The sequence below is a fragment of the Oxyura jamaicensis genome, chromosome 3 (assembly GCF_011077185.1).
Source record: "Oxyura jamaicensis isolate SHBP4307 breed ruddy duck chromosome 3, BPBGC_Ojam_1.0, whole genome shotgun sequence".
NCBI classification, from domain to species: Eukaryota; Metazoa; Chordata; class Aves; order Anseriformes; family Anatidae; genus Oxyura; species Oxyura jamaicensis.
The window spans coordinates 97,705,446-97,712,874 of NC_048895.1; the positions used below are offsets into that span (position 1 = coordinate 97,705,446).

Below are 7,429 nucleotides of genomic sequence, written 5' to 3' on the forward strand. Positions count from 1 at the left end.
ATAGTATTTTCGAATTTTCATTTCCAGCTCTGCAACAGAGGGTAGTAGCCAGTACACTGTATGATTCATTTAATCAAAAAAAAAAAAAAAAAAAAAAAAAGTTAAAAGGACAGAAAGGCTGCAGAGATGCAATCATGGCATTAGTTTGGGAGGACAGATCACAATTTCACTTCTCCTTTCACAATGATCGCATCCTTTTTGTTAGGCCTATGTCTTTAGTCAGTGCAGAGGAAGAGAAGGATGTGAATTTTTGATGCTGGCAGCTCCTTTTCCTTTCCCAATACACTTGGGATACCATGTTGTGGAGGGAGTGTGGCTACACCTGTATGGGACTTCACAGTTGGATGGGGAAACTTCTGCATTCCTCACTATTCATTGGTTTACGGGTAATTTCTCTGAATATATATTTCTCTTTGTGGTGTTTTTTTTGTTGTTATTGTTTTTTTTTTTTTTTTTTTTTTTTAAATGTCTCCATCCCAGCTAGGCCCGGTACACTCTTATTTGAGGGTTTCCAGATAGTGTTGTTTATGGAGCGTCCTGTAACTGTCAATATCCCATGACTGATGATGAGCTTGTGATAGCACAATAATTCCCTGCAGTAAATGGGAACTTAGGACGATTACAGAATAGAAGAAATGACTCTTTAAGGATTACCAAAATGTGGAGTAAACTTTCTAGTCTATGCACAAATATATCCTTTTAATATTCCTACAATTTTGAAAGAAAAAAAAAAAGTCCTATTTATTTGGTAGAATGTTCTTGTGGGCTATGGACAAATTTCCTGTAGAATAAAGTGGGCACTGAGTGCATTAGCATACCACAGAATTTTCTGCAGGATTAAAACCAGAGACCTACTCATGGCTTCACAATCAAAGAACATAAAAATATCTTTAAATATATGTATAATATACGTATGTGCTTGTCCTTTTGTGTATTTGTGTGAGCTACCTTCTTTTTCGATATAAAATCATACACCAGTGTAACGATCTGGAATTTAGGCATGGAGGGTGTCTTCCAAACTGCAAGAGCTGTATCTACATCTTCCTTCTACCTTCAGACAAGAGCTCACTAAGCATCCTCTTCATCTATATTCAGGTCTATGCTATGGCCAGATAGTGTGTGTACCCAGGATTCCGGTTTTGAGCTTGCCAGTGGGTAGTTCTGATGAGAGAAATTCTGTAGCATCGAGAACTTACAGACTTTTAACCCAGTCTCAGAGGTTTAAAATCCACAGGATAAATTCCAGTTCTCATGTGACTGTGAGGTGAGGTTTGTCCTAAGGGAAATATTTTTGGAGGAGAGAAACAATGACCTTTCTTTACTGTTAGGTGAATATGGTAACTTCATAATTCACAGATGTGGAATACGAGGCAGAAAGATTAAGTGAACTGCTCAAGGCTATAAAGAAAATTTTGTATCAGAGCCCAGATCAGAAGGAAGGAACTGCTGACTCCCATTGCAATGCTAAGATACCTCTCTCTGTTACAATAGGTCTATAAATCATCCTAAAAGCCAACAGTAATGGTTTATGATTCTCAGCACTGCAGATGCTATTAGTATTGTTGAGAAGGAAGGGGCATTTTCATGAATGTGCAGTAATAATCATTCTTAACTCTTATAAGCATTTATTCATGTTTAAAGCACTTAAAATCTAAGTCCAGTAAAACTGTGTTGCATCAACCCTGCCATCCCAGAACTGTCTTTGGATATGCTTTTATCTAAAAATAAATAAATTCTATTATTATTATTGTTTTACAAAATATAGTTTCCAAAGTTTTCTTGTGGTCATGTCAGCCTCTTGATACTGCCTCTTTTCCATCCTTAAGAGATATTTAAAATGCATGGTAAGTTTCTTGGTGGCAACAATGCACATATGCAGAAAAAATAACCTAATGTGAACTTTTGTATTTCAGGACATATCTCCATTTGATTCTGAATGATAACATCTGCTTATTTTCTGTCGTCTTCCAGATGGGAACAATTTTATTGTCCTTGTCTGATGAATAATGTGTCTGTGTATGAGACAGAATCTGCCTAATCACCCTTCCTGTAACAGCCAGAGCAGAGGACTTGAGGTGAAGCTCAAATGATCCTTTTGCTAGGGAAGGTAGAGAACCTAGGATGTCTGTGAAGAGCAGAAAGACTTTTTCAGGCACTGTAAATTTCTGTTCCAGAAACTCTTTCTGTGTCTTTACAGAAGGGGATTTTCGGGTTGAACAAGGGCAGACCTGCTGAATATGTGCCTACAGGAGATCCTCCCTTCTTTGGTGCAGACAGCACATTAATTCTTAGGCTCGTACATCTCAGAGGACAGTGATTCAACAGAATGCATGCTAAACATAAAACACATGCAAATTCCTCAGATGCCAGTGGCATTTTAGGGACTAACTAATATGCCTGCCTTATCTGAAGCCTTTAGTTGCATGGCAGTATTTTAATGTTGCTCTACAACCTGCAGACAGTATTCCAGTTCCCAGAACCTGCAGGATAGAGCTGGCTTCCCAAGGCTCTGTTCTGGGACCTGAGGACTTGGACTCTAATATTTATGGTGAAACAAGAGGAAAATATTTTGGCAGGATCATGGGTATTTCTTAACACAGCTGACTAAAGCTTACAATATGATGATTTGAAAGTAAAATAGAGGTGAAAACACCTCATGCTTGAACTGCTGAGGTGTGGTAAAATGATAGGAGATTGAGATTACTGTCTTAATGTCAAATTGTCTAATTGGCTATATCATGGAATCAAATATACATTAAGGCACCTATAATGGAAATTAAAATCCAAACTGAGGAGTCACGAGGTACAGAACATTTCTGTTGTGGCAGTTCTATATTCCTCAAGGGTTGTTTCTCTGCATAGATTTAACTGTCTCTGAGTAGAGGGTTTGCTGTTGAGAGGGAAGGTCTCTGCAGAGGGAACAAAATGCAGTCAGTATCTGCTCTTGAGCTGTGCCACTGCTGAACTTCTCTGTTGAAGAAAGAAAAGTGCTGAGGAGAGGCTGCTTCCAGCATATAGTTGAAACTGAGTGGTTTCACTTACACTCTGTACTAGCACTCTCATTGCTTGTGAGGAATTACAATGAAGACATTCTAAGCATGAGACTCCTTTTGCTTTATTTACTTTCTCATCTGTTAAGATCAGCTGGATCACTTTGGTTGACAGTTTCTAGAACATTTTGATTTGAAGTCAAAAGGCACACTCCTCAAGGTCACTGCTGGAGCAAGCTGTTGCACAGAACTTGACTCACAAGGAAGCATCAAACATGAAAGAATCCTAGTAAAATGTCATCCAGATTTGGTAACCTCTGAAATGACACTGTTAATTGTTGTGGTGACTGATGTTTCAGACAAAAATCCCACCATGTTCTCTCATCTGGAAACAAAAATGAGCTTTCTGTGTTGTTAGTAGGTTTTAATTTCACTTTCAGAAACGAGCTCATGCATTTACTTAACAGGAAAATCTGTACAGGCTTGTTTGCTTACAAACAAATACTGTAGCTCATTAGCTTGAAGTCCTCAGAAAATCACCTTTAACGAAGTGTGATTTTTTATTTCTTTTTTAAATCATAAATGAAGTCCCCTATTTTTCATTAAAATTACATGCTGCATAACAGGTCCACTTTCACTAAAGAGAAAAATGTAACAATACTGTTTTTTCCTTATTCAATTATTTGTATATAGCTAACTGCATAACTAGCTTCCTTGAACTATTACTGTTCACATTGATCATGTATGTATGTTATATTTTGTTCTTCATTTAGCCATTTTCTTAATGACCTTCCTTGGTTAATTGAGGTTCTGTGTGTCACCATCACATGGTTTGATCTAGCATAGGTATTCTGCTGTAAAGCTACCTTTTCTCTGGAAGAACTTACGTGCATTCATAGTAATGTTAGTTCTTATATGCATTCTAAAATCTTCCCATAAACATTTTAGCATAATGTACTGTAAGTGTCAAGCATTTTACACTCCTTAGGAATTATCATTAAAAGGTTTAAATACTAATTAAAAATATTTCTCTAAAGTAATGTAAGCTATCTTTTTGAGTAACTTTGTTGTTGCAGCTGCTCCAAGACACTTCAGAAAGTGCTCTTTACAAATCCCAGCAAGCAAGTGGCTTACATCCATCCAGCTCACTGAGAAGAAATCAGTCTTGTAGATAGTGCTTGTGATTATGCAAGTCTGATCCTGCTGTCCTTCACATGAAACAGACATCAGTGTAAGTCCATTAGCCTTTAATTCAGGTATTAGGTTTGAGTACTCTCCAGCCCAGAAGGGGTAAGATAGACCAGGAATTAGCAATGAATGAGAACCCCAAAATGAGGGGAAGGCCATTGAGCCAGTGAAAGTGAAGGTGAATGGCTGATAAAAAGAGTGGTCCTAAATATTTTAACTTGTGAAATAATCCAAATGTTTCTCTGAAAAAGCTGAAATAGTAGTTACAAGGAATGGCTTGGAGCCTAATTCCATTGACTTTACCCTGAATATGTAAATTGTTGCCTGGTTTGAATAGTATGATATTCTTTATTTCCTTATCAGACTGGCTTGAGCTGTTATCATTAATCAAACACCAGAGGCAATTCCAGAAAGCCTTTATATCTGTAGTGAAGAATGATGGATAGTTCATAAAATATTTAAGCATCCTTCACAGAGAAAAGTGCTGTTTAGGTAAGTGTTATTTTTATTATTGTAGGTCGATACCATTTGTGTATTAAGAGCAACGCAGGAATTGCTTAAACAACGTTAAATCTGCTATCCTGTTATTACCATGTTTAATCACCAGAAATTTCAGTAGGGGATTTAATCAAGTTAAATACAAATATATATACAAATATAGCTTTACTTATAGCTTAATACAAATATAGCTTTACTGTCATTTCATGGATTAAATCCTTCAAATAATACTGGTATTGAACTATAAACTTGTAATCAATATAAATCATCAACTTCATGAAGTGAATGAAAAAAAATGCCATCAGAAAAAGACCCCCAGCAAATAAGAAAGTTAGGACAGGGTGATAAGTACTTGCATCACTGCCTGTTATTACGGATTTATCATACTTCTATGATCAGGCAGTAGTCTTGGCTCTTCATTTTGCTTCTACTTACACCCATCAGAGCTGAAACTTCCAGACTGTGTCTACACCATGAGGCTAAATACAGCCAGGACACTCGATTGCCTATCCTGTCAATAGTTAGCCTGAAGCCCGGCAAAATTTTGTCCCATTAAAACCAGCAGCCTCCCAGTGCCTGGGCATAGTTTGCTCAGCACAAGCCAGGGAGGCAGTCAGGCTGTGGATATTGTGTTTTGGGACATAAGAAAATTTAGCTGTATGCCTGCAGTCTGTTTGTGATACTTGGCTAGTCTAGTGGTAGAGAACTGTCTCTGGAGCTTTTTATTTACCAATACAGTCATAGCCTAAGTGTCAAGTGGTAGCCACCTGCTGGTTTTGGTTTGTTTGGAGATTTTCAGTGAAAACACAGAAACTTTTTACAAAGAACAGGGGAAAAGAGAAATACAGTCCTCTTCCAAAGGTAAAAGACACTGACAGCCTTTTTTTTTTTTTTTTTTTTTTCTTCTGTCTGAAAAAAGGTATAAAGTTCTTATGTCTTTGAGGCAGGTTGGTTGGCAGGGATGGGCCAAAGGGGCATTTAGCACTTTTGTCAAGCCTCCAGTTCTTAAAAAAAGGTAGTCAGAAAAAAAGAACATAGTGATCATCTGTAAAATACTTACCTAAAAGGAAGCCTGGCACCACACAGGAGCTCTGTGGAAGAAACAAAGTAAGAAAACAACTGGGGGGAGTCTGGAAGCCAAAAGGATAAGCAAAATATTCAGTTACCTTAAGCCTGAGATCAGCCTTTTTTTGTTCCAAAGTACCCTGCCTCGTTCACTAGAGACCTTCTTATTCCCTCAGGAAATAAGACTGCTTCCCATAAGAGCCTTCTTCAGTATTCTGCCTTGATTTGATCCTCAGCACAGCTGGGGAAGAACTGTATGCAGTATGTAATTAAACATTGTGCCAGAGCAGACATACAAGAGAGCTTAATACTGTTATCCACACGATACGGAAACAGATATGTCAGACTGTTGGTACTGGTTCTGTTACTATAGATAAAATTTGCTATGATTAAAACTCTATTGCATAAAGTCAAGTCCCAGTACTAAAATAGGTTGATTATTGCAAGATTTTTATCACATGCTCTGATAAACAGAATTGCTCTGATGCTCAGGCTATCATTTCATCTTGGTGCACCCAAGCTGTTCCATTATGGAAAAATTCTTTATCTTCTTTAAAAGTTTAACTCTCCTGCTCTTACAGTACCAGATTTGTCACAAAAACAATAGGCTGGGGGCATTTTTTGTCTTTGAAAACAAGCTCAGCTGTTTGCACTGCTGAGCTATTGCTTACAGTAACTGTCAACATGTAATAGAGTATTTTCAGTGCCTTTTCGAAATCTTCTTGTGCTTTGATGCTAACAGAGAAGCAAGAAGAGATTAGACAGTGTGACTGCCTTTGAAGCAGACTGCAAGACCTCCCTGTTTGGTAAAGGTACTATTACTAATAAAGATGGGGAAAGCAAAAACCAAGTGGTATTTCTTAGACGGATCAGGAACCAAGTTTCAAATGAGTTCCATTTGTAGAATGAAATAGAAAATGAAAATGTCAGTGAAAATGTTAGCTTTTACCTTAGATATTAAGGGAGGAAAGTGTAGAAAAGTACAGGATTACAGAAATAACATTGACTATAGAATATATTAATTACCAATCTTAAATTTTAAAATGTCTACTGTCACAGTCTTTATTCCATTTCCTTGTATAAATGATGTTGTTCCTTTTTTTTTTTTTTTCTCTCATCTTTTCTATGAAATTTAAAGTTAACAAAGATGTTTGCTTCAATGCATTCTGTTAGCTTGTCTGTGAGAAGATTAAGACCTACATTTTTTTAATTTTTTTTTTTTACCCCCAGTTCTGGGACATCTGAACACAGGGTAGTGTGAGCCCTGCTTTATTAATGGTGGTTTCCATGTATATATCTATATATATATATTTTCTTCAACCATGTGGAGATCTCATGTAGCTGAGAAACAGGTTTTCAACCAATCTTTTCACCATTACCCATTCAGCCATTAAACATCACCTGTTTCATTTCTGAGATCAAAAGTCCAAGAGAAGGATCCTATCTGAACATGGCTCTGTGAGAATTCAGGAACTGCAAAGCCCCAGTCTTGTTGATACCATCTACCATTTTTTTTCTAAATGTTAAAAAGAAAAATATTTAAAAAAAAAAAAAAAGAGAGAGAGAGGAAAAAAAAAAAAGTTATACTCAATGCAAAACCTTCTAAAAGTGTTTGCAATCAGGTAAAGCCAGAGGGGTGGGGAAGAGGGCATTTCTGGAATAAAAATTGAGTTCTTATGGTATATATA

At 36.9% G+C, this 7,429-nt stretch overlaps 1 long non-coding RNA gene across 1 annotated transcript; it reads right to left on the reverse strand.

Annotated features, from left to right (window-relative positions):
• Window positions 1–3,108: 3,108 nt before the first annotated feature.
• LOC118163718 lies at window positions 3,109–5,904 on the reverse strand. Its single transcript, XR_004749166.1, has 3 exons — window positions 5,843–5,904; window positions 5,737–5,767; window positions 3,109–3,375 (listed from the first exon to the last, which is right to left on the reverse strand). It is a non-coding gene; the product is annotated as an uncharacterized LOC118163718 (long non-coding RNA).
• Between the last annotated feature and the right edge of the window lie 1,525 nt (window positions 5,905–7,429).